Source organism: Phyllostomus discolor, chromosome 13 (genome assembly GCF_004126475.2).
Source record: "Phyllostomus discolor isolate MPI-MPIP mPhyDis1 chromosome 13, mPhyDis1.pri.v3, whole genome shotgun sequence".
Classification (NCBI taxonomy): domain Eukaryota; kingdom Metazoa; phylum Chordata; class Mammalia; order Chiroptera; family Phyllostomidae; genus Phyllostomus; species Phyllostomus discolor.
Genome location: NC_040915.2, coordinates 14921351 through 14948499, shown reverse-complemented (window position 1 = coordinate 14948499; position 27149 = coordinate 14921351). Strand labels below are relative to the sequence as shown.

At 47.7% G+C, this 27149-nt stretch overlaps 1 protein-coding gene and 2 pseudogenes across 4 annotated transcripts in view; 2 read left to right on the top strand and 1 right to left on the bottom strand.

Moving 5' to 3' along the window:
• FGF1 (fibroblast growth factor 1) overlaps positions 1-27149 on the top strand; it is a 92431-nt gene that overhangs the window by 39590 nt on the left and 25692 nt on the right. The window lies entirely within an intron of this gene.
• Positions 4019-5126, bottom strand: LOC114510314 (annotated as a pseudogene).
• LOC114510470 lies at positions 20471-20594 on the top strand (annotated as a pseudogene).

The following is a 27149-nucleotide window of genomic DNA, read 5'->3' as shown; positions in this document are numbered from 1 at the left end:
GCTCCCGGGACCCCCGCATCACAGCCCAGGAGGCTGCGACCAAGGGAAGGCTATACATCCAAGCAATGTAGTATCATTCAGTGACAAAGGGCAATGAGCTCTCAAGCCATGAAAAGACATGGAGGACACAAAAATGCACATGCCTCAGCGGAAGAAGAAAATCTGAGAAGGCCACACGCTGTGTGATTCCACCTGTGTGACATTCTAGAAAAGACAAAACGATGATGGCAGCAAAAGATTGGGGCTCCCCAGGGGCTGGTTGGGTGGGGAGGTGGGTGACCAGGCGCAGCACAGAGACTCTCAGGGCAGTGAAGACACTCAGTGTACGATGCAACGGTAGATGCACGTCACTCTGCATTTGTTCAAACCCTTGCACGAACAACGCCAGCAGTGAACCCTGGCGTGAAGTGTGGACGGGGCTGATGATGACGTGTCAGTGTGGGTTCATCCATTGTAACAAATGCGCCAGCCTGGCGGGTTGTTGATGATGGGGGGAGGCTGTTCACGTGCGGGGCAGGAGGCATATGGGAATGCTCTGTACCTTCCCCTTCATTTTGCTGTGAACCTAGAACTGCTCTAAAAAAAAGTCTATTAATTTTTTGAAAGGTTAAGTGACACAGCAGCAGAGAGGCAGGGCTGAGACTCAGAGCCTGCTGTGTACGAGCTCAGAGCCCGGGGTCTTGCCCGCTCCCCTTGGCCGCAGGGATGCAGGAAGGAAAGTCCCTGGGCACCTCTGGGTTATCTCGACGTGTTCACTGTCCACAGGCAGCCCAGCCCTAGCAGCAGCCTCCCTTCTGCATCGGGGGTACCCCCCTCCCCCACCCCCACCCAGGCCTCCCTGAGCGCTCGGCCCTGCCCAGATGAAAGGTGCCTTCGGGAAGGAGGTGCGGAGGGGCTGCACCATGGCCCCTCCATTCACACACACTCCGCTCCTCGGGTGGGGGGGGACAACCTGGGCTGGGTGCCCACTAGGAATGAGTGTGTGTGTTCAGCTATAACATATATTTACACTTTAAAATGTTGCTCCTTCTGGTTCAGCCCGCCCACCCCAACAGCATAGGAAATCCCCATTTTCCTCTTTAATTCATTTCACAATCTGCATCTTGTAGCTGATTGTGTTGATCGTGTTTTCCCATGAGAAGAATAAATAGAGTGACTGAAGGCTACGTAGTTAAGATCTCTATCAATAATGTGATATTAAAGCAAAATCCAGTTCCTGTAAACTCTGACGTAGTTTCAGATACCGAGGCTATGAGCCAAACTATAATATGTTTATATGTTGATTACAAAGGGGTTGAACAGTAACAACTCTAAGCTCATTCTCACCACTATCATCTTCATTTACTGGCCACGTAATGAGTTTCACATTTTGCAGGTTACCCGTCTTGAGGAATTTGATCCTCACAGAATTTTTCTGAGGGGGTTCCTATTATATCATCATTTGGTAGATGAGGAAACTGAAGCTCAGAGAGGTTGCGTGACTTCCCAAGGGCACACAGCCACTGATAGTAGATTCCACACACTGTTTCAATTGTCCTGCTCACTTTGCTGGCCCTTTGCATGTGTTGTCTTGATGAATGCCATGGATTCCCTCTCCATCTACCCTAGATGTAACACCTAGCACAGTACGTGGCAGAGGGGAGCTGTCAATCAGTGGCACTCTCCATCCCTCCCCCTGCCACCTATCTGCTCCCCCGCTCAGGCCTTCTCAGAGGAAGCATCTGTCTGCCTGGTGCTTCCCAGCCTGCAGGTCGAGGGAAGGTTCGCTACAAGGTAGACTCAGCAGGGCTGAGGCACAGCCCAGCGCCTGCATTTTGTAACAGATGTCCCATGTAGTTCTGATTTTGGTGTTCCTTGGATCATACTTTGAGAAACACTAATATGTGGGGTGTTTTTTTTTAAGAAAATCTATTTTTCTTATTTAAAACGCCTGTTAAAAATGCATGTGGTAAAGAAAAGCAGAAAGTTCAGAAGTGTAGGCAATGAAAGCACCCCTGTCCGTGCACTGGGGTGTGTTCTGGGCGGCCGGCTGCATGACAGTGAAAGGCAAATGGTAACACAAATGCCCGTCCCCAGAGAACAGAGGCAGATGCAATGCAGGCAACGGGTGGGGTCAGAGCTTACTTACAGAATTTACTTGTAACATTGCAGATGATGGATCAAAATGAACAGATCTCAGATACGACGCTGACTGACTAAAGGCAAAGTGCTGAACTACCATGCAAAGTGCACTGTTTATGTCTGTTAGACACACACGTGCGCACACGCACACACACACACAATCCAGAACAGTATTGACCGTTGCCTTGGAAGAGGAGATAGAAACGTTATGAAAAAGGGGGACTTCAACTTTCTCTCTAATGTTTTATTTCTTTTCTACAAAAAAAAGTCTGAACGGAATCTGAGAAAACGTGAACACTTGTTAAATCGGGGTAGAGTGCACACGGGTGTGCCCTGCCACTTCTGTTTCTCTCAAATAAGGACACCGACCCTGCCATCCCAGTCACCCAGTCCCCTCCCCGAAGGCAGGCGGCTGCCACTTCCCTCGTGCCGTCCGGGTCAGTCTCCACGTTAACCAGCGCGGACAGCCAATCTGGTTCTCCCCTACCCCCGCCAGGACCTGGTTTTATCAATTAAATTGTCTCCCAATCTTCAATCTAGCCAGTCCTTTTCCCTGTGCAAACATCCTCAGGTCTCTCATTCAAGACGATCCTCCATTCTCCAATTCTCCCCCTTCTTAATTCCTCAAGACATGATTGTTCTCTTGGTACGACCCAGCCCTTCCTGGGAGGGTGGTGTGGGTCACTGACTCAAGTCTGTCCTCTCTCCTGGCTTCCCCATCCACCCACCTATGGGGGCAGAACTCAAATGTCATTTCTTGATCTTTAGGCTTTTTGACTTTTCCTCAGAATCTGATACTCATGGTCACCCCTTTCTTGACCCTGTGTCCTGTTCTGATTTTCATAAGTATTCTTTATCAGTCTCCTTCTTTTCTTTTCTTAAAAAAAAAAAAGATTTGATTTATTCATTTCTAGAAGGGAAGGGAGGGAGAAAGAGAGGGAGAGAAACATCAACGTGTGGTTGCCTTGCATGTGCCTGCTACTGGGGACCTGGCCTGCAACCCAGGCATGTGACCTGACTGGGAATTGAACCGGCAACCCCCTGGTTGGCAGGCCAGCACTCAATCCACTGAGCCACAACAGCCAAGGCAACCTCGTTTTCTTCTTCAACTCAGCATCCCTTCTCTCAACCCCGTGATGGGGCTCCCCAGCACCCCCCATAGATGACCTCACCAGCCCCTGGCCCAACCTCATGAGCATTTTGGTGAAGATGTTCATCTCCTCTTGAGCTTCTCTTTCTGTGGCTTCAGAACCACATTTCCAACTGTCTGAGGGACGTGTCCTCGGTGTCCTGCCGATAGAGCAACCTCAACCTGCCAAATTCTTCAGGAATTCTGTGTTTCTGCTGCATCAGTGCTTCTCAAATCTAATGTGCATGCGAATCACTTGGGGCATCTTGTTAAAGTGCAGGTTCAGGTTCTGTAAGTCTGGGGAGGGGCCTGAGATTCCGCATTTCTAACAAGTACCTGGGCGATGTCTGTGCTGCTGGTGCAAGGGCCCCACGTTGGTTAGCAACATGTCAGAGAGATTTCCGTTCTTTAGGTCAAAGGATCTTAACTCTGTCTACAAATTGGAACCACCTGGGGACTGTACTAGTTATAACACAATTTTAAAAATATGTATATGGCATGAAAAACAGTATGGTGGTTCCTCAAAATAGTAAAAATAGAGTCACCATGTGACCCAGCAATTCTTCTTGGTATCTACACAAAAAATTCAAACATTTATTTGTGAAGGTATACATATCCCCTGTGTTCACTGCAGCATTATTCACAGTGGCCAAGACATGGAGACAACCACAGTGTCCTTCGATAGAGGGTTAGATAAAGGTAATGTGATATATATACACTATGGAACATTACTTGGCCATATTAGAAGGTAAAATACTGTTACTTGCAACAACATGGACAAACCTTGAGAATATTGTGCTAAGCAAAATAAATTAGTCAGAAAAAGCTAAGAACCACATGACTTCAGTCATATGTGGCATATACAACTGAAACTCATGATGGACACAGACAGCAGTGTGGGGTCACCCCAGGGAAGGGGGTGGGGCTAGGAAAGGGCAAAGGGGGCCGAATACACGGTGACAGAAGATGACCTGACTTTGGGTGGCGGGAACACAATGCAATACACAGATCAGGAGTCACAGAAAAGCACACTTGAAACCAGTGATCTTATTAACCAAGGTCACCCAATGCATTTAGTAAAACAGTACGATTAGACACCACAGGTAAATCTGAGGAGTCGTCCGGCGTCCTGCCGTTTCCTTGCTGGATGACTTAGGCCTCATTCTCCAGCCTGCCGGACTGGCCCTTTTCCAGAAACATAGACACCGTCCAAAAACGTTCTGACAGCCTTGTTTTTCACTGTTGTGGCTCGCTGAATTAAAGCAGCTCAATTTGATACAACAAACTTAATGTCCTTTCCTTTAAGAATTAACTCATCTTTCTGGGCTTGAGTTCCTGAACAAGCAAGCCTGACCTCGTCTGAACCCCGCGGATGTATTTTTACCCCGAGAAGTTTCCAATTTCAACCAGAGGAGCGGTCTCCTGAATAAGGATGTCGATGGGGCAGCGAGGGCACAGAGGCCTCATCTGGTCACGGAAGCCCAGTGTCCCACCCTCGGGCATGTTCCGTACACGGCTGCAGATGGTGAGAACGGTGGCCAGCTCCTTCCCACTTGCCCTCTATTTGTCAGCCAGAGCCTCTTTTTTTTCCCTCCAAGGAGTCTGAGTTCCGCAGTGATGTGCTCGTGGCTCCTCCGCAGGGTGCCTCCGGGACCCTTCACAGGCCTGTGCGTCCCCTCAGAGCGACGCTGGCATTTTCTGGGATGTCGACAGTCTGGCGCGGAGAGGCCTTCATCCTCGCAGCAGATGCAGCAAAGTTACCTTCATATTTTTAAACTGATCATAAACGGATCATATTTTTGACTTTCTGTAGAGTGTTTTTTGGCATAATTCAACATAGAATATTGGCAGGCATTGGGGGGGGAGACCAAACCAAAAAAAATGTGCATATGGTAAAAAAAATCAAATAAATTCCCTTATTTTTTTGCCTGGCCCAACGCAGATAATCGAATCAGAATTTCCGGGTGTGTGGCTCGGGCACCTGCATTCCATAAATAACTGCTGAGTTCCCACTGGGCTAGGACGGTGCTAAAGACTGAGGAGATGGCGGTAAATAAGACAAAGCCCTTGTGGAGCTTGCATACTACGGGAAGTGGTGGTGATAACACAGAAAAGTAAACAAATACCGGAGAGCACCTCAGGCAAGTGCTACAGAGGAAAATGTTGAGTCCTGAGACAGAGAAAAACTGAGAAGGGGCAACGTTTGTCTGGATGGGCAGGAAAGGTCCCTCCACAGAGGTGACGCCTGAGCTGAGAGATGGGCCATGAGGAGGTGGACACACAAAAGCCTAAGGGAAGAGAAGCATTTCAGGCCCAGGAGACGGTGTTTCAGGCAGGAGGAGCAGCAAATGCATAGACGCCGCTCAGGCCCACGCATGGCGAGTTCAAGGAAGAGAAGGAAAGATAACGGTGTGCATATAGCACAAAGTGCGAGGGGAGAGGTGTGGGGCGAGGCCGTGGAGAGGCCGGAGCCCGAGCGTGTAGGACCCAGGGATGAGGGGGGTGTGAAGAATGCTACAAATAGGGCATCATATTTTACTGGGAGTTCCCAGGAGGCACAAACCATTGAAGATGGAGACATTGGGAAGGGAAGGATTACTTGAGATGGTCTATAGACATGATTAGGGTCTCGAAAGGCCAAGATTAGCACTTACACTGGACAGAGGACACTACATGGGCAAGGAACAGAGCAGGGAAAACGCAAGGAGAGAACTGGAAACAGTACGCTTTGAATTAAGGATGACTGCAGAAAATGAGTCCATGGAAGGGGGCGTGAGGCTGGAACGGTAATCTGTGGCCAGATCTCCTAACACACTTCCTGCTCAGCATCCCCATGTGGCCCGGACAGAACTGTTGGTTCCTGCTACGCAATTCCTCAGCTTTTCTTTCTCAAATATTTCAAAACTTAGTAAATGTCCCCAGTGCCTCAGCCCCCAAACAGAGAAGTCATTCTTTCTCTCTCCTTCACTACCCATTCAATGCATCAACAAGTTCTATTTGTTCTGTCTCCAAAATCTATCTTCTCTGTTATCACCGCTCTGTCCCAAACCACCAGCATTTCTTACCTGCCTCCTTGTGTTACCTTTTGCCCCCCTACGGCAGAGTGCTTAAGTCAGATTACACCCCTGGTTTGCTTAAACCCTTCTAGCAGCTTCCTGTTGCTCTATCCACAGGAAGACTGTGATTAACTTTCCCCATAACCTTGTAGGTACTATTATACCTACAAGGTATAGTAGTAGTAGGTACTGTTATAATAGTAGGTACTGTTATTTACCCCATGTTGCCTAGGAGAAACTTGCAGATCAGAGAGGTTAAGTAACTTACTCAGGGTGACAGAGCTCGTAAATAGGAGAGCCAAGATTCAGACCCAGGGCTATTGGATGCCAAAGTCTATGTCCATCACCACCACTTTATGCCACCTTCTGACAGTGACACGGGGACATTTCCTACCCCCATGCCTGCTGTAGGGTGAGAAACACAATGTCTTTCAACACCCTCGAAGAGTGCGGTGCTGGGTGATGAGCTGTCTGCAGGGCTGTGAGCACTCTGTGGACATGCTCTCGTCACCGCCCTCAAATACTCACTCCATTGTGTCGGGCCCCACCTAAATGTTGTTTTATTGTCTGCCCTTCTCCATGAGTAATGCCACTTTCCATTTTAAGCTGGGAGCTCCAGGAGATGACCACACTGTAAGCCAGGGGTTAAAGCTAAGTGCTGCCTGGGGGATTACTCACCCACTTCAAGACATGGCCAGCCTCATACCCTCCCACGCAAGACGCTGCTGGAATATCTCATTCCTTGCCAAAGAATAAAGGAAATCTGGTTTTCCCTGGAATCAGACTAGGAATGGTGCCAGGTTATCAAAAAGCTGGCGAGTTAACTGGTTCTCCGAGTAGAAGTGGTTATTCATTCATTCATCTAACATTTGCATGGGGCCTACTATGTGCCAGACACTCTGCTCCGTGGTGGATGTAATGCAGTGATCTAGACGGCTTTAGGGGGCTAACAGTCTAGGGGAGGAGAAGCGGACAATCATAATAAAATGTTATAACCAGTGTAACTAATGATACGCCATGGAGTCTCGGCGGGTTTGGGGAACCAACAGCTGTAGGAATTATGCCAAAGTCGGTATGAAGGACAAGGAGGAACAGGCTAGGTTTCGTAATGATGAACAACCAAAAGTGACTTTGACTGACACAGGCAGAAAGAGAATTTGGAGAGCCTGGGGTCACCCCCAGAATCACTGGGAAGGCGTGGTGGCCCAGCAGCACACCGCAGGGATGATCCAGCCAGACAGAGCTGTGTGTGTGTGTGTGTGTGTGTGTGTGTGTGTGTGTTGCAGGGGTGAGTAGCCCTCAATAGTGGGAGGGGGCTTCAGATGCTGGGCAGTCAGAAGGATGACAAATGTCCAGGTAGCAGCAGGGAAGGTGGGGAGGAGAAGGCTGTCTCAGAATGACCTAAGATGATCTGAGTCAGAGAACCCAGGAGGAACAGCTTAAAGGGAGCCTGCCTTCCTGAGGCCGGCATCCCCAGGCCCAGCAGCCAGGCTCTCGGGAGTGTCCTCGGTGAGTGTGGCTCACTGCTCGAGCGGAGACACCCAGGCCTCGGTGCGGGAGACGCTGTGTGCCAGCAGGTAAGGAGGAAGCCTTTCCTCTCACTCAAGTGTTCCTGAGGCCTTTCTGCAAGGCTGTTGTTTTCAGTATATGTCTTGAGATTACAGAGCAACCTCTAGGTCAGAAGCAGCGTTCTCTGCCTGATGGCTGGGAAAGGTGGCTGGGAGAGTCAGTGGGATGGTGGTGATGGCCAGCCTTTACTGTTGTGCTCGTGTGCATTCGCTCATGCGGTCCTCGTGATAAGTCTGCTAGTTTGCCGTCGAGCAGATGGAGGCACAAAGGTTAGCAAGGACTTGGCCAAGGGCCCATGGTCAGTTAGCGAGCTGTGGAGCTGGACACGAATGCAGACTGCTTCGTTGTAACTGAGAGTCTGGGGACGGAAGACAGGAACAGGGGAGGAGCGGATAAGAACGGTCATCACAGAACTTTTTCTTTCTATGCTATGTACAAAATAAGGATTGGGAGTCTGATCCCTTGGCCATCGCCTCCCTCATGGGTACCATTTTGAATCTCATGGTCAGCTGTTGCTCCCTACTCAGAAGCCTCTCAGTCTTATCCCCGGGGAAGAAGCCCCATTCCCCTAGTGGGAACTTATGTGAGAAACTGTCATCAAAAAGCTGGCGAGTTAACTGGTTCTCCGAGTGGAACTACTGTGGTTGTTCATTCATTCATCTAACATTTGCAGGGGGCCTACTATGTGCTAGGCACTTTGCTCCATGGTGGATGTAATACAATGATCTAGATGGCTTTAGGGGGCTAACAGTCTAGGGGAGAAGAAGTGGACAATCGTAATAAAGTGTTATAACCAGTGTAACTAATGATACGCCACGGAGGCTCGGTGGGTTTGGGGGACCAACAGCTGTAGGAATTATGCCAAAGTCAAGGAATTAATTCAAGGTATAGACCCTTAGACTGTAGCAAGAGGTATACATAGTATTTTTAATGGACTTTTAAAATAAGAATTTCTGACTATACAAATAATACATGCTACTTATAAAAAATTAGGGAAATGTGGGGGGGGGGGGAAGAAGAAAACAAAACACCCTTGTACCCTGACCACCCAGTGATGGCTGTTGCCACATTTGGGGGAGGGGTTGTAATCTGTAGCATTTTTTCCAATGCATATGTGTAGGTATCATCTTTTAAAATCATGGTTTTTAATATCTTAAATAACGGTTGTCTTAATCTCATCAAGGGAGAATTAACTTTCCTCCAGGGAGAATTCTATCACAGTATCCAATTTCGTGAACTTACTGAAAGAGCATCAGTGAGGTAGCACCGGACAGGGATGCAGGTCCACTCGTCCGAGCAAGACGGCCGCCGACGTGCTGACCCCTGGTGTGCTCTAGGCACGGTGCATGCACCTGGTTCTCTAAGGAGGACTTGCTTTCTCATTATTTATCAATACTTCTAGCTGGTAAACGTTACCTGAAACATGTTTAACATAATGACTAACCTAATTGGGCAACTGTTTATGTATTGGGAGGCATTTACCCCACAATCTATCACGTGGATGACACTCGGCAACGTTACGCAGGCGAAAGTAGAAGAGCTGTTTCGGGGACTGAGCACCAAGGGGAGTCTTGGTTCTGATCCCACTTCCCCTTCTCTGGCCCGGGGGACCCCATCTCATTCCACAGCCCGGTCAAAGGCAGTGCAAAACCCCACAGTCCAACATGCACAGCGAAGCGGCTTTCTCCAGGGAGAATGTGGTCTGGCCTTTACAGTCCCCTCGGAGCATCCCCTCCCGAGCCCACGTGGTTCGGGCCAGCACAACGCTAGGTCTCTGTAGTCACTGCTGCTGTCACCTCTTGGCACATCCAGTGCCACCCCCATCTCCGGTCGTTTCCCTGCCTCATCTAAACAGATTCCTACCAGTTCAGGAGCCCCGTGTATTCTCTCTCTGCTGCCCAGACATCTGTTTCGTGTTGGGAGTCAGGGGCCGGTCAAGTGCTTGCACAATGCAGCTGGATTTGCTGATGAAACAAAGTTGCTCGCATGTGAGTTTCCTGACCCTGAAAAGGCCCCTAAGAACTATACTCAGGCTTCTGGCAGGACTTGACTCCCAGCCCAAGGGGACAAGGGAAATAAGCCTGAATTCAGTTAGTAAGTCACAGCCAAGAGGAAAGCCAAGTATCCGGTTCCTTTCTCTCCGTGTTTTCACAGAATCCTTTTCTTACTGGGCCACTCCTCGTCCTAAACGGACGTTTGTCACTGCCCAGTGCGTCCACCTGGTGACCCAGGGAGCCAAGGGGCAACAGCAGAAGCTGGACCTAACTCTCCCAGTGCAGGGCTCCTTCCTACCCTCGCTTTTCCGCTTTGTTTTTCTCCTGCTTTAGAGTTTACTTACAAAAGTAAACAGTTAAACAATACCTTTGTGCCTATTTTAAAAATTAATGATCTCTAGTCTCACTTTCAATTCTACTTTTAAGCTCCAATAGTCCATTTGCAAACAACAAAAGTAAATGATCGTTCGGATGAAAACAGCACCTCACACTTTTCCCATCTGTGAACGTGAGAATAACAGTGTTTACGCTGAGGTGTTGCTGCATGAAATCAGGGGCTGACGTCTAAGAAGTGCTTAGTAAGACATACAGATAAATTAGGTTTAATTAGTTATAGACTTGTTATTTTTTAAATTTCATAATATGGTTTATTTAGTCCTATTTCTTTCTACAATTACCTTTGTGGCAAACGATACTGGTGTTATAGTCTCAGTGGTGATACTTAGTTTCCATTTGCTGTGAATTCTGGACTGAACACTGATTCAATTTTAAAAATACCAATTAAGCGGTAACAAAAAAGACATTGTAGCTGCATACATCTAGATTACTCAGGTCGAAACATTCTGTATTTATAGAAAATAAACACCCTCAAACAAAGAAAATAACAGGAAACAAGAAATCCCAGCCAAATCCCAAATCAAGAAACTAACCAACCGGACAGACAGCAGAAATCTCAGGGCAAACATGAACTTCTGTGGCACAGTTTTGGGCGGAGCACGCAGGTGATTTTCAATGGCTTTTTACCACCACTGACCCAAATAGCCAGATGTCCACTCAGTCCTCACTGCCTGGCCTCTGTTTTGAACCCCACAACTTCCTTCTCTTATCCGGCCCCCACCACCCCCGCCCCCACCACGGGAAAGCCTTGCGGCATTCAATGTGCTCCACGGGAACTGGCCATGCGCGGGTCTCCTGCAAGAGTTCTATGCTCCGAAGTTATCGTTCCTGTCCCCCAGACCAAACTGTATTCAAAGTAGGTATGCTTTCAAAGTATTAGCCAGGAATCTTATTCAACTTAAGAAAGGTCAACGAATACTCCCTGAGCATCTACTAAGTGCCAGGTGAGGGTGTGCGTGGATGGGGAAGGGCATGCGTGAGATCCAGCCTCTGCCCTGGCGGAGCTGAAAATTCGCTGGGGAGGCCACACGGAGGGGACAATGTCTGTAATCTCAGGAGGGAACGACAGACTTTGGCTTGGAAAGGTCGGGACAGGCTTGCAATGGACGCAACACTGGCCCTCAGAGAAGCTTTTGTCCTCTGAATAAATTATATTAACTTTTGCGGGCCCTGAAATGGTGGGTTGTTTCAAGTCCCCTGCCTGGTTCTGGCCAACAATGAGAAGGAGGTTTGGAACACGCCAGCTCCTTGTTGGGGAGGACCCGCCGCCTCCCCCTGCCAGTGAGATGGGCTCGGGGGCGTGTGTGGCCCTGCACACACCCCTGAGCCCACCTGCTGGATTCCTGCTCTTCCCCAAGCTCAGTGTCACTTCCTCAGAGACATCCCCGACCGCTCCTCACGGGCTGGGGCACCCTCCCCTCCCGCCACCACGACCTGATTTTAGCAGAGAGATGCAGGGCTTGGCTGTTCCAGGTTTTCTTACTCGGCTGTGTGTTCACTTTCTCACAACTTAAAAATAGACAATGAAAGCAGGGGCTTTGCTTTCTTTGTTTGCCTCTGTAGCCTCAGTGCCTGATAAATAATAGTATTTGATAACTATTTGCTGAAAGAATTAATGAATAATAATACATGGATGCAACCTCATCTCTTCCCCTGTTTCTTCATCTCTGGTCTGCTTGTTGGCTTTGTGGGGAGGGATAAATGGCTTTAGAAATAGAATTAATTTCAGGTTGATTCAATCGATCAAAAATATTTATACTTGGGTTCAGTATGACAACTGGCAAATTTGTATAGTTTTTCCCACCTTGGTTCCTGGGGGGACTCCTAAGTGTAGAGTGTGTCTTTCCAGCAAAACCAGTAAGCCGCACAGCCTGGCACAGACAGGCACTCCCCCTGCCCACCCTCTTTCCCTCCGCTTATGTTTATTAAGCACATATTATGTACCAGGCCTGTGCAGGACATTGGAGGAAGAAATGGACAAGGGCTCTGCCCTAATGGAGCAAAGTCAAGGGGGAGAAACAGTTCGGTAATACCTCCAGCGCAACACAGAGAAGCAAGGAGCACCGGCCTGAGGCACTGGGCTGGGCCTGGGGCCAGTGGGCAAGGCAGTTTTGCCTGAGCAAATCTGAGGTGGAGTCTGAAGGGGAAATAGGAGTACCCTGGGGGTTGAGAGGGGATTGGTGGCAATGTTGGCAAAGAGAGGTCCAGGCCGAGGGAAAAGCAAGTGCAAAGGCCAGGAGGTGAGGGCAAACCTGGCACATTTGCAAACCAGAAGTTCAGTTTTGCTAGAGGCCACCGATGGATTCCATGCCAGGGAACTACCGGGGCTTCTAACTCAACACTGAGACCAGGAGAGCTGGCGGGCAGGGCGGGCACTGGTTGCGCCTCAGGAAATGGCTGGGATATCAGCTCCAGCGCAGTAAGACTCTACAGACTTTGTTCGCCATCAGAGATTGGGGACAGAGGGACAGAACACAGATTCTTAATAACCACTTGTTGAATGAATGAATGGAGTGCCCCGAAGATGACCTCAGCCATCTCCTCTGGCGTCACCAAGCCCCACCCAATCACAGACCAGTAGGCAGCAGGGAGGCCGCTGTTCCCCTCCCTTCCCTCCAGGGTGTCTGGCCTGCCCGGAAGAGGACATGTCTTGTAGGTTTCAGAGAGTATGGTAGCATGACTCGGAAATTCAGTTCTTAAGGTCAGACACATGCAGCTGAGGGACGGACAATCTGTCCAGCCATCTGGCGAGTCAGGACAGGATGGACATGAGCAGGGACCAGAGTCCTAATGCCCAGCCTGGTAGGCCAGCAGAGAGGAACTCCGGCTCACTGGTCATCTATTACGTCACCTGGTGCCTCACTGCCAAACCTGCTATTGAAGATTAATAAGCAGCACTATCTCACCTGGAAGTTCTATTTCCTGGCATATTTGGGTGGGACTTTTAAATCCAAGTCTAGCTCTTCTCCTGGTACCGTGCACTGGCTAGATGCTGCTGTCTCTCTCAGGGAAGGCTAGTGGGCGAGTATGTCCGAGATACCCTGGCAGGATGCTGTGAAGAGTGGACACCACATTTGGCCTGCACCCCCGTTTACTATCCTAAATAAGATCCTCTTCCTGGGCCCAGTGCATCTCGTTTCCCTGCTTCTGCCTCTCGTCCCTTCACCTAGCAGCCAGAGGGACATTTTAAAAATGCAAATCTGATCGTGTCTTCCCCCAGCCCACACAGTCAGTGGCTCCCCACAGTCCTGTAGATGAGGGCCTGCAGGGCTCTGCACGGAAGGGCCCTCCGGCATCTCCGACAGTAGCTCTCTCTCCTCGTCCCTGGTGGGTTCTTTCCAGTTCCCCAAATGAAACATGCACTTCCTGGGCCCAGGACCTTAGCACATGCTCTTCCTGATAACTTCTTCTCCCTCTTCACTTAGGAGTATAAATGTCCCTTCCTCCAGGAAGTCTTCCCACCTTCCAGACTCTGTAGGCCAGCTGTTATCTGGCTCCCATGGTGCCTTGGACTTCGGTCCTGTAACATGCAGCTCACTGGGAATCCATTCAATGGTGGGTCTTCCCCACTAGAACGTGAACTAAAGAGGCCTCATTGAGTGTGTCCTGTTCTCCACTACATGCCTCATGTCTGCATATAGTAGGTGATCATTAAATATGTGTCCAGTGAACGAATAAGTACTCAGATCCTGAACAGCTTGGAACAACTTTCCCAATAAAACAAGAGGCAGAGAAAAGTAGAAACGTAACAGTTTCTATTCACTGAATTCAGTGATTTCAAACCTCACTGAAATTCTGAGCCATATGCCCTTCCTCACCCTGGAGGCCTGATTTCATCTTATTATGGACTCATATATGGTGGTCAGGCGCCAGTTAACTCTTCAGAACTAGTTTCTAGCTTAGTTTAGAGAAATCTGGGCCTTTCTCTCAGGCGCCACCATAAAGCGCAAACCAGAGCCTCAGAGCCACCCAAATTAAGTCAAGGCGCACTGCCGGCCCGCCTGCCGGAGGCCCGCGCCTCTCTGCAGAGACAGGAAGCCCCGCTGCCCAGCCGCACACAGCAGAGCGGGGCGAGAGGGGCCTGGAGCCTTCGCTCGTTGCGCCTCAACCTGTTTTATTTTCTCCCCCACCCCCCCACCCTCGCCCCAGGGACAAACAATATTTCAGTAAAGGAAATATGAGTAATGGAAAGAAAGAGAAAAAAATAAACATATCAAAATGGGCAGTGTCCCCTGGGCCACTGCTTTTAAAGAAAACAAGGAGAGTAGATTTGGAGAGATTTCGGTGATCCTGCTAAAAGGAGAAAAATAATCAGCTGGCCCTTCCCTTCCAGGCTGAATTCCTCTCCTCTGTCTTGACATAGAAAGAAAAGGCTACCCCGGACCAGGCGCCCTTGCACTCGGGCGTGCCTCAGGGTCCCCTAGGAGGCCTCCTGAGGCCTCAGGTGGCAGCCCCCACCCAGACCCCATGTTTACAGCACTGACGACTCGGCAAACCTAGACGTGCGATGGCTGGGGACTAGGCAACCCAGTGTTGCGTGTCCATGTAGCAGTGCAACCCTACGCAGCACTCCAAGTGGGGGTGTAGACCTATGTTTGTTAATGGGGAAAAAATCCTCATGTATTGAACAAAGTCCAGTTACAAATGACCGGACTGTCGAGCCGTATATAATATATGTTGTAAGATAAGCCATTTGCTCAGGCTGACCTAGCAGTGGGGACCATCTCAGAGCAGGATTCTGAGCATGTGCAAACGCTGCGGCGAGCCAGGATGACTGAAGACCGAGGCGCCTACGAGCAGATAAAATTCCGTTGCGACGCTCGCCCTGTGGAAAGAGGCCCTTCCGCAGGAAGAAAGGCAAGTCTGGTCTATTTTTGCAGCAGCATTTCAAGTGGTTAGTGGCCTTATTTCCTGTGGTTCCCAGGAATCCTGCAGCAGGCTCTCAGGAGGATGTTGGTGATAGGGAACAGGGACTTCATGAGTGAGAATCAATAATTATCTCTATATTTGCTTTACTTTTTTCCATAAATATAATCTAAGGGGAAAACACGTCCTTTAGAAGAGCAAAGGTCATGATGACAGAGAGCAGAACGGGACAGGAAAGTAAGTCTCCCAGAGTGCGGCGGCACTCCTCGGTCATGACTGTACGAGCTGAACGCGGGTTTATTCCTTCAGGCCCTTCCCTCTCTCGGTCCCCGCAGCAGAGGGCGGATCGATTCCCCTGCCGCCACCACGGGGCTCGCCCCCCCCCCCCCCCCCCCCGCCCCACGCCGGGCACAGGTTAGGGGCTGGGGAGACCACGGTGGCTAAACACTGTCTGCCCTCCAGGCGCTTCCAGCCTAGCGAGGGAGACAGACGTCACCTTTGCACAGGGGCGGGTCTTTAGTTCTTTTCCAATGATGGGACGGTGACAACTGGTAGGGAGGCAGCCATGTGGATCACAGAGGATCCGAGGGGAGACAGGCGTGGCTGGAATGCAGTGGGCAACAGGAAGGAGTGGCGGGAGGTAAGGCTGGACCACATGGGGCCTTGTAGGCCATGGTCAGGGTTTATGGAAATGGAAAGCCACAGGTTTTAAAAAACGGAGTGACCAATCTGATGAAGGTTTTTAAAAATCTCTCTGGCTTTGTGTATAGCGATGAGTGGCTGGGTCAGGGGTGGGGGAAGAACAAAAAGAGAGGCTAATTCAGAATTTAACCCAGGAACTGATGGTGGGCTGCACTGATGTTGACAGTGGGTGATGAGTACATAAATCCGAAAACCGCAACCAGAGTCCAAGGGCTCAGTTTTGGGAAGTTAGAGAAACTTGGACGAGTTAAAAACACTGGGACCAGGCTGAGGCGAGGGAGGCACTTGCTTTGGATGCAAAATTTATGCAGAAATCAGTTTGAATAATATTTCAATGTAGTATTTTTTTAAGTCAAATTTCATGCAAAAAAATCTTCGAAGAACAAAATATCAATTTTTAAAAGATTTTATGTATTTATTTTTAGAGAGAGGGGAAGGGAGGGAGAGGGAGAGAAACATCAATGTATGGTTGCCTCTTGCATGCCCCCTACTGGGGACCTGCCCTGCAACCCAGGCATGTGCCCTGACTGGGAATTGAACCAATGACCCTCTGGTTCACAGGCTGCCACTCAATCCACTGAGCCACAACAGCCAGGGCAAAATATCAAATTTTTTTAAAGACAGAATCAGTAACAGTGCTGGGCCAAGCCATATAAGGAGCCTGAAGCACAAGGAAAAAATCAGTAGTATTCAAAAATTTTATATTGTGTTCCTTTCCTCACTCTTGCCCTGGCTAGCTGACCCTCCCCACCTGTAAAACAAAGAGGCAACCATGTAACCCTCTGCTCTGAAAACAGATACTATGGAAAGAAAGCCGATGACATAAATCATCACAGATCTTTTCTCCTTATTCTGGAGACTCTGAAACAGAAGGTGCAGAACAGTTGCTCCATAAATATTTCTGATGATAATGTTAATGGCTAGAATTTATCAGGCTCTTACTGTGTCAGGTACTTTGCCAAGAGCTATTAAATACAATGATCTCATTTGAGCCTTACAATAATCCTGTGCGGTGGGTGTTCTGTTATCCCTGTTTCACTATGCCTGGTATGTATTGCGTTAGCATTTAGTAAATAAAGGAAGAAAGAGAGGATGGGTCAAGAGGAGGGAAACCAAGAGAAAAAAAAGTGGCAGGCCCCGCATTATGGGGATAGCCAGTCATCCCAGCCCCTTCCTTTGGAAACACAATTCTCCAACAAGCACCATTCACCAAACTCAAAAGGATCTGGTGAAGATGGAAAATAACCTTAAATATCACCTATTTCTGTGAGGATTATTTTTGGTTATTGTTTTAACCCAACAGCTTTTCTGAGGACAGTTCTCGAGCTCACTCATCTCCAAACACAGACTGAGCAGTTCCTATGTGCCAGACGGCGACCCAGGGGCTGACCCGTGACAGGAACAGAACAAACCTCTGTGTGTGTGTGTGTGTATGCGTGCACGCGTGTGGTGTATTGGAGTGAGATTGACAATAATAAGCAAACAAACACACAAATGAAGTCACAAATTACCATAAATGAAATCATCATTTCTCATAAATGTTACACAAGAAACACATTTTGGTCTGTGATAGAGGACAGAGAAGTGACGAGAACTACCCCAGGTGCAGTGGGTCCGACATGATTAGACCCAGGGAAGCCCATAATAGTCATGCTGCTGAAACTGCTATGCCAGCTCCAGCCAGTGTGGTGCAGTTGGTTGGGTGTTGTCCACAACCAAATGGTTGCCAGTTCGATTCCCAGTCAGGGCACATGCCTCAGTTATGGGCTCACCCGGTCTGCTTCTCTCCCTGTCTTTCTCCCTCCCTTCCTCTCTCTAAAATGCAAAATAAAAACAAAAGAAAAAAAGTGCTATGCTAAAAATCTTTGAAAATCAAAGCAAACTCCCTACAGTGTGTGAAATTTTATAACTCCTTTTGAGGAGCACTTTTGAAAAGCAGCGCCCATTTATTTGTTAATTTATTTTTACATGAACGGACCTATAGAAAAGTTCTTTACCATCGAGGGTTCGAGAATACATCCTGGAAACACTGGGAAATGTTCTGTCTGCCCAACCCCCGGGCCCACCTAGACATCCAGATTTATCAAATTCCAGAGGAGCCCCTTGAACCTGACAACCCCAAGGAGGAGCCAAGGAATGCAGGACCTTTAGAAGACAAGAGGAATTATGTGCAAAACCATGGCAGCCAGAGAAGTTAGAAGTCACTCTGACATTTCTCCATCCTTTTGTTGCCTAATCTGCTTTCAAGGGCCAATAGTGAAGGAATTCTCCATCTTTCAAACCACCCCACCCAGTCGAGGGTGCTTTGATCTGGGAAACATGAGAGAGGAGTACTGGACAGTGGGGGATGTTAATGGCTTTGAAAGGTCAGTGGGAGGAAAAGCATGTGGAGTTGAAACCATGCTTTGAGCTACCTGCCAAAGGTAAAGAAAATGGCTGGGAGAGGCCACGGCTGACGGATGAATGCCCTGTCACAGGTATCGGTACCTACCTACCCTTGTGACTATTCTGATAAATGCCTTCTTTTCTGCAATGGGCCCCTTCCTGGACATGCTAGACACCCACGGCAGATATTTCTTAGTTTAGCTTCTTGGACACAAGCTTTCAACTCACTTCCAAGCTCTTTCATCCCTTGTCAAACAGCAGTCCTTTCTCGGAGCCCATGGTCATGTTCTCTTGTTCCATCTCCTTCCCATAAAACACACCTGGCTCACGCCAACAGCTGGGCTGTGCACAGATGTGTGTGCAGACTACCAAGGAGCAGGTCACAGGGCTGTGTGAGCCATCAGGCGTGCTGACACAGGGCAAACAGTGAGAATGGGAGCACATTCCCTTTTGGACTTTTCACATCAGGTCGAAGACAGTTGGCAAGTAAAACAAAGCTCTAAAAATAGCCCAAGTCCTTAAAAAGAAAGAATGTAAAAGGAAAGGAGCTTTATACTATCCTGAAGTAGGCTCTGCAAAAACCAGTCACTGGGAGGCTGGCTCTGGAGCAGGTGACTGTTTTCTTCCTGCCCTTTGGCTGTGACTTTCATTGGGTCCCTTTGCAAACCCTGGGCCCTGCTCCACGCAGGACTCCCGCCGCCTGCTGGACATCTCTGCAGGAATGTAGCTCCCAGGCAGAGCTGGGGCCTCGGTGGCCCACTTTCAAGCACCAGAATAGACCTGACTTGTGGAATGAGCTCCATGGAGTTTACATTCCTCTTTTGTATCCAAGCACCTTAAACACAAAACTGCATGCTGGGACTACTAACCATTCTTCCAGAGACGGCTGGATATCATCTGTCTGGCAGAAATGTGAGTTTTGTCCTCTTTATTATGTAATGTTTTGAGTGAGCCTGGGACCCTTGAAACATGAGGCTGCCCTACAGAGGGGTGACATGATAAACTGACGTCTCAGGACTGAGGATTTTACTCTTGGCTAAACCACAGATTTGCTTTGATAAGCTGCCCAGCCTCTGCATCACAGTTCTCTGGGCTAGAGAAAAAGGGAAAGTGTGCATCTACCTGCATAACAGAAGGAAGAGCAGATAAAAAAATGATTATGAAGTAGTTAATGTAGTGCCTACCCAACCGGCACTTGGAGATGCTTGTTTACTCATAAAATGCTTTGTAAAGGCCCAATTGCTATAAAAATGTAAACAATCAACACACTAAAACACAGGCCCTTATTAACAACAATACCTTCTGTTTCCTAAACACTCACTGTGCACAAGGCCCTTCCAGGCCTCGGTCTATTCTTTCCTCACGACACCGTGACCAGATCTGTTCCCATAACAGCTTCATTTTACAGATGGGGCAGCTGAGGATTGGAAACAGTGAGTGACTCGCCTGGTCACACAAGTAGTTAATGAACCAGCAGAAGCCAGGACACTCAGGCTGTGAGAACTTGCCTTTTTCCTGGGGCTTCCAACCTAGCAGGACCATTCGCTCAGTCCCCACAGTGGTCTCTGGCCCGGACCCAGCCCCTTCACCAGCAATGTCAAGTGACTCTACTGTGACAAAGGTTAAGATGGACTCACAACATGAGCCTGGGTCCTGGGGGAAGCGGCAGAGTGGCAATCAGGCAGCCACTGGACAGCTGTGAACGAGAACAGGTCTGGGCCCAGGTAGGACCGGGCAAAGACTCTATTCAACGAAAGCAAGCGTCTCCTTCAGAACACTGTCTGCAGGGCTGCGCGAGGTATGGAGGCTGGTGGGGCCAAGGGAACAGAGAATCTAAGGGTTACTCAGTCCGGTGGGATTTTTCTTCTCTTTCCCGTGTTTCTGGGCAATTAAAACAATGAACTCTAGAGTCAGACAACCCTCCCTTCAGATCTCGGCTCTAACATTCATTTACCTATTTTCAGACTATAAGATACACCTTTCCCCCTAAATTTGGTGGGGGGGGGGGTGCATCTTATAGTCCGAATGTAGCTTGCCTGGCTTACTGGGGTTGGGGGGGCAGTGGTGGAGCGGGGTCACAGGAGGCAGGAGCAGAGTTGCTGCTGCATTTTCCTCCCAAATTTGGTGGCAGTGGGGCGGGGGGCAGGGGTCCATCTTATAGCCCGAAAAATACCGTAGCTGTGTGACCTTAGAGAAATTATTTCCCCGAGCCTCCGGTCCTTAGCTGGAAAATGGGGAATAAAAAAGCAAATGCCTTGAGTTGAGTTCAAGACAGTGTCCCTATTCTGCCCATTAAACTTTGGGACATTAAACCAGCTAGGGCAAATGATTGACTAGAAAATTTTATTCTATTCATTTACCTCCCAAGCTAAAAACAAAGGAAAAAAAGGTATGCCTACCTAACAGAATTTCTTTGAGGATTAAGTAATGTATGAAAACACGTAGGACTATACCTGGTACATAGTAAATGCTTGGGAAAAGGTTACTGTTTTATTATTTGTGGACCTATTTTATTATTTATGGGTATGCCCAAAGTAGGCTATTGCAAAATAGAAAGTAGAACAAGCCCTTGGCATTGCCAAAGAGATTGACTTTGAAGGAGCCTGATTTTCTGCATCAGGAAATAAGGGGGGCAGGGGGAAGACCCAGCAAACACACCATCTTCCCTATGAACCGGACGGCGTGCAGACTCTGAGAAAGAAAGGTCCCTGCCGGGCCGGTTCTAGAGGCTGTAGCCTGTTGAAAGGCAGTTGAAAGGTTGTGGAGACACATCAGTCAGAGAAGGTTAGAAGGCAGGGGGAGTACTGCTGGAGCCTCTGCAGAATCCCTTTGGCATTTGGCTCGAAGCCCTGGGGCTTTAAAGCATCAGCCTGCAGGAAGGGCATTTCTGTCTAAGATGCACTCAGGGCTTCAGGATGCCCGGGAGCCTGCAGGATGCTCTGGACCCGGGTGTAGCATTAAAGTTCAGGCAGAAGAGAGCACGCCACTGCACCAGGGAGCACACCGTTTTTCCTTTAGGACTGGAGGCTGTTTTTGCTAAACACTTAGAGAAAATTATTTCCCCAAGAAATTATTTCCCCGAGGGGAAAGAATTCCTGACCTCCAATTGAATAATGCTCAATGAGAGGAAATGTTCTGAGGGTAGAAAAGCCAGACTGCAGAGAATTAAAGATTCAGAATCAAGGGAAGAAGTAAAGGGTACCGGAGGAGCTCCTTGGTGAGGGGCAGGAGGGTCATCTGCTCACATTTTCTACTCCTCGTTAAGGAGAATGACGGCTAAGGCTGGGATGGAGCTGCTGGGTGACCACTTCCGGCCAGCTGCGCTGGCTCCAGGCTTCTAGGCTCCTCTTTTCGGAAGCAGAAAGCATGGCTCAATGAGCCTGCTGTGGCCGGAGTGTTAACTCCTCAAAGGCAGACACTGGTTTCTGCCACAGATCCAGATTCCCTTTTCTGAAGAGCCTTGGGGAGCCATGCATTTTAGAATCCAGAATTCGGGGGATTTTAGAAAGGCAGTGTGGTACATATAGTGTACGTTATGGAACGTCTCCAGTGGGGTCTGGGGTAGTACCCTATAATCGAACCCATTACTAATTCTGCACTAGATTACATAAATGCTCACACCAAGTGGAATAAGTCAAGATTTTAGTCGCAGGGCAGTTTGGGTCAGGTTTCGTCACCATTTGAATTATGAGAGAGCTCTACTGTTTGGAGCCTTTGGCGTTTTATAATTGCGGGTTAGAGATTTCAGGCCTTCCTTTTCCCTTTTCCTTTTCTTTTTTAAATTTCCAGGGCATCTGCAGATACTGAGTAGGTGGTTGGTATTCTAGGGTATGACATCTTGATCTCCTGCAAATAATATTTGATTCTGGAAGCCGGGGGACAGTTTATTATCAGTGACTTGGGGAATTGTTTAGAATTAGAAGGCTCCAGAATGAAAGAACAGGTGACAAGGACTATTGAACCCTAGGTTCTCTGTTATCCTGGACAGTAACACACGAAAACCGATGACGTATACTGAGCACTGGTCACTAATGAACAAAGTCAGCACCCAAGCAAATGAGACGAGAACACCATTACACATAAATGATAAAGAACATTTCTAACCTACATATAGAAAATGATATTTTTCCAATATTGCCAACATATTACTAAATGTTTAAAATCAAGTTTCCTCAATCCAAAACCGATAGCACAGGTGGATAAAACTAAACAGTATGCTACATAGAGGATGTTAACCAAACTAACATATATCGAATGCTTATTAAGTTATCAAGTACTGGACTCAGTCAGCACTTTATACGTATTGTCATTTAACACTTAAAGCGATTCTGCACAGCAGCTACTGCTATGGAACCCCCTCTGCAGATGAGGGAACTGAGACTCTAAGGCTAACTTGCTTGCTTTGAGCCGGGGCTCAAAGCTGAGATTAGTGGTGCATTGGTAAACCAGCTATCAGAGAAAAAAAGAAAAGAAAAGGGTTGGGGGAAGGTGGGAGGGAAGGGGAAAGGAAAAGTAGAAATAGAGGGGAAAAAAGCCCTGATTTATACTATTTGTCAATTTCTGCGGTGTTCAATAGTCTCACTAGGGCTGATCTCGAGCAGCCTCGTAAAAGTCCAGCATGTTTACATAACTGGCTTTCCTAAACTGTAGGGGCCATCTCCTGGGCACATCATTATCAAGTCCACCCCACGGCCACACCCACAGTTTACTGCCAACTTTAGGAGGTGAGATTTCAGCTGCTGGAACAGGGCTTGCTGGGGAACAGCCTGCCAAGATGCCATCCTTGGCCAGTCAGCCGTGGCTACATTCCTGCCTCAGATCTGCTTCCCATCACCGAGGGCAGAGCAGAGGGAAGGGAGAGAGAGGACACACTGCCTCCCTTTCTTCAGGCAAGTGTTCCTTCCCCAGAGGGTGTCAAGTGGGGCCTCCCCAACCTGACACTCTGGTCAGAAATCACAAAATCTGGACTATTTTTTCCAGACCACACAAACTTTGTCTTGGTCAGATAAGAAGGTATTAGACTTGAGACCAAAGGATCTGATACCTTCCTTTAGATTTTTTATTTCCATAATATTTCTTTCAAAGAAGTAAGGAAGTAAGCATCTTCTATGAGATAAGAACCAGGTTTGGACCTACTTGTAACCAAAGGTAGAATATTCTAGCCTAATTTTAACACAGTTAAAATACATTTAGGCTCATGGCTCAGTTTCTCTATTAACACCTGAGAATTAAGTCTCCTGACAGAGTTTCCCCTAGGGATCCTGAGAAAGAACTAGTCTGGTATTCAATCAATGAATACCAACAGGACATATTATGTGCCGGAATTTGGCTAGTCCTGGGTTCAGAGTTTCCTAGGTGGGGAAAAAGGCATAGCCCAGAGTCTCAGAGACTAATGGAGGAAATACCTATGTAAGCATAGTTAAATTATATTCATTCACTCATTCAACAAATATTTATCAAGTGCCTATTAGGTCCCAGGCATTTTTCCAGACACGAGGACACCATGGTGAGCAAGACATTGATTTATACCATCACAAAGCTGATAGCACAGTCATGAAGAGAGACATTAATTAAATAATCCAAAGAACAAATGTGTGATTAAAAACTGAAGTAAGAACTCTGAGGAAATGTTAAATGGTCCTTTGAGGACTGGAGGAACCTGACACAGTTGAGGAAGTCAGGAAAGGCTTCCTTGAGGATTTGGCAAGTGAACTAAGACTGGCGGAAAGAGCAAGAAAGAACTGGGTGAGTGGGGTAGGGAGAAGGTGAAGAGGAACAGCACTCTAGAGAGAGGGAATGGTGTGGGTAAAGGTCCGGGGGGGGGCAGGGGGCAGTGGACAGAGGCAGTGGCTTCCAGGAAATGAAAGGCTAGTTTGGAGAGAGAGTGTGGCGGGAGATGAGGCAGGTCGGGAGCCAGGGCTGGACCTCACAGGGCCCTGCAGTTGTCGGGGCCTTGGTCCCATCCCAGAGCAATGAGAAGCCGTCGAGGGCTTCAGCAGGGACTGTGCAGGCTGACTCCCAGTGCTGCGCTAGACACAGGGTGGCCGTGGAAGCATTAGGGAATCAACTCATCTAAGCCAGCATGTGTGGTGTGGAGGAAGAGAGGGAGGAGAGGCCTGGGGGATGTGTCCAAATAGGCTTTCTGGAGAAGAAAATACCTGAGATAAATTTTTGAGGGGTGAGTATGACTTAGCCAGCCTGGGGTAGAAGGGTGGAGGGAAAGAGAGAGAAAGAATGCTGCTGGGTGTGAGGCTGTGGGGGACTACAAGAAAAACCGGTCAGGAAGGGAAAAGGCAGCAGGGCCAGGCCTCCCAGCTCCCTGTGGAGTCTGGATTCCATTTGTCCTGAGGGCAGAAGGAACCCCAGTGACACAGTCAGAGAGCTTTGGCAAGAGAGTGGTGATCCGATTCATGTGCTAGAAAGGTCACACACGGCAGGGTCAAAAGGGGATTAAGAGGGAGCCCCACTGGAGGAGAGAGACCACCGCTGCCGGCAGCAGCTGCCCCGGAGAGAGAAGGTGTTGTGCCTGCACCAGAGCAGCCACAGTGGGAATGCAGAAGACTGTTTCTGGAGGCATTAAAAAGGTACAATCGAAAGGGATTTGTCACCAGTGGGATGGCTGGGAGTGATTTCTGTGCTACTAAAGAACAGCCTGAACAAAATGGATTCTTCATTTGTGTTGTCTTGCCTTTTGACCTGATACATGGTCAATTTTTTAAAATTTTATTTTAATCATTGTTCAAGTACAGTTTTCTGTTTTTTATTCTCATCCCAGCCCACCCACCCACCCCTCCCCCCCCGTCCCCCCTCCCCCGCTAGTTTTTGTCTATGTGCCTTTATATTTGTTCCTGTAAACCCTTCCCCTTTTCCCCTGAAATTCCCTCCCCTCTCCCCTCTGGTCACTGTCAGCCTGTTCTTTATTTCAGTGTCTTTGGCTTTATTTTGCTTATTGTTTAGGTTCCTGCTAAAGGTAAGATCATATGGTATTTGTCTTTCACCACCTGGTTTATTTTGCGTAGCATAATGCTTTCCAGTTCCATCCATGCTGATACAAAGGGTAGGAGCTCCTTCTTTCTTTCTGCTGCATAGAATTCCACTGTGTAAATGTACCATAGTTTTTTGATTCATTCATTTACTGATGGGCACCTAGGTTGCTTCCACCACTTGGCTATCATAAATTGTACTGCTATGAACATTGGGGTGCATAGGTTCTTTTGGATTGGTGTTTCAGGGTTCTCAGGATACAATCCCAGCAGTGGAATTGCTGGGTCAAAAGGCAGATCCATTTTTAGTTTTCTGAGGAAATTCCATACTGCTTTCCATAGTGGTTGCACCAGTCTGCAATCCCACCAACAGTGCACTAGGGTCCCCTTTTCTCCACAACCTCTCCAACACTTGTTGTTGGTTGCTTCGTTTATGATAGCCATTCTGACTGGTGTGAAGTGATATCTCATTGTGGTTTTAATTTGCATCTCTCTGATAGCTAGCGATATTGAACATCTTTTCATGTGTCTCTGGATCTCCAGGTGTCCCTGAGAAGAATGGGGCTTGTTGACTGTTGGGTGCCGAGTTCTCCTATGCTTATTCATCGAGCTTGTTAATGTGTATTTCAGTCTTCTATTATTATGTTTTTGTCTGTTTGCTCTGCTATTTATGGCAGAAATGTATTAAAATCTCTATCATTGTGGATTTGTCAATTTTTGTTTTATGCATTTTGAGGCCATGTCATTGATACATAAGCCTCGACATGTTATATCTTTATATGGTTCCACTTATCACTATGCAGGGATCTCTTACCCTTGATCAATCTTTCTGCCTTACACCTACTTTATATGATGTTAATATGGCCACATTAACTTTTAGTTTGTTGTTAACATTTGGTATCTATTTCTCACCCTTTTGCTTTTAACCTCTGCATCCTTGCATTTTAAATGTGTCTCTTATAATCAGAGTAGAGATGAAAATTTTAAAACCCAGTAGCTAGTAAATATAGCCCATTTACATTTATTGTAATTATAAATATTTTGGATTTATTTCTACCACCTAATTTTGAACAATTTTTAAACTTTTTTTCTCTTTTTCTAGATTCTTATAAATACAGTTTTATTTTGTCTCATTTCCCTTATCTCTACCAGTTGCTGGTTGGAATTAATATATTCTGTATGTTTGCTTTTAGTATTTACCCTTAATATTTAGCATGCATTCTGACTTAACAAGCTCTAGGTTACTTCACATCTGTAAGGAATAGTTAAGCTTTGAGGTGATGGCATTCAAAGAGACAGGGGGCAAGGACTTAAAGCATATTTGGAACCAAAGTCAAAGCCTGTTTTACATATGCTGGATTTGAGGACACATATCCAATGATTACCTTAACAGATACCTATACATCTACCTTTAGTGGCCTTATACACTTTGCAAAATATCTCCTTCCATGAGTACTCCATATTGCAGTGACAGAAGTTAAAAGCAAAACAAAAAAATTAACATCAGTGTTTGCCTTCCCTTGATTCTTAGAACTGTAAGTCTTCCCTTCTAGCCTCATCACCAGGCCAAAATGAGCACAGAGGTCTCCTACATATAACAGGCTTCACAAATGTCACTTCATAACTGTGGATGAGCTGAGCGCTGAGCCTCAAATGGTGACCTTTGCCTCCTTCCTTTCTCTGCTGTCTTGGTGGCTTGAATGATGGGGCCAGGGGGAGGCTTAGCTAATCTCTGCCAAATGTGAAAGGAAATAAAAAGCTCTATTTTCATACTAATTGAAAAATTATCTTAAATTAAGCCTTCAATCACAGCTGACCTAGACCACAGCAGGCTTGACTAGTTCAACATAACCAGGTACTCCTGTCTCCTCCAGGTCAAGTCCATTTTTATTCTCTCCAAGTGCTGTGATGACTGTTGAGCCCACTTAGCCCTTCAGACAACTCTGAG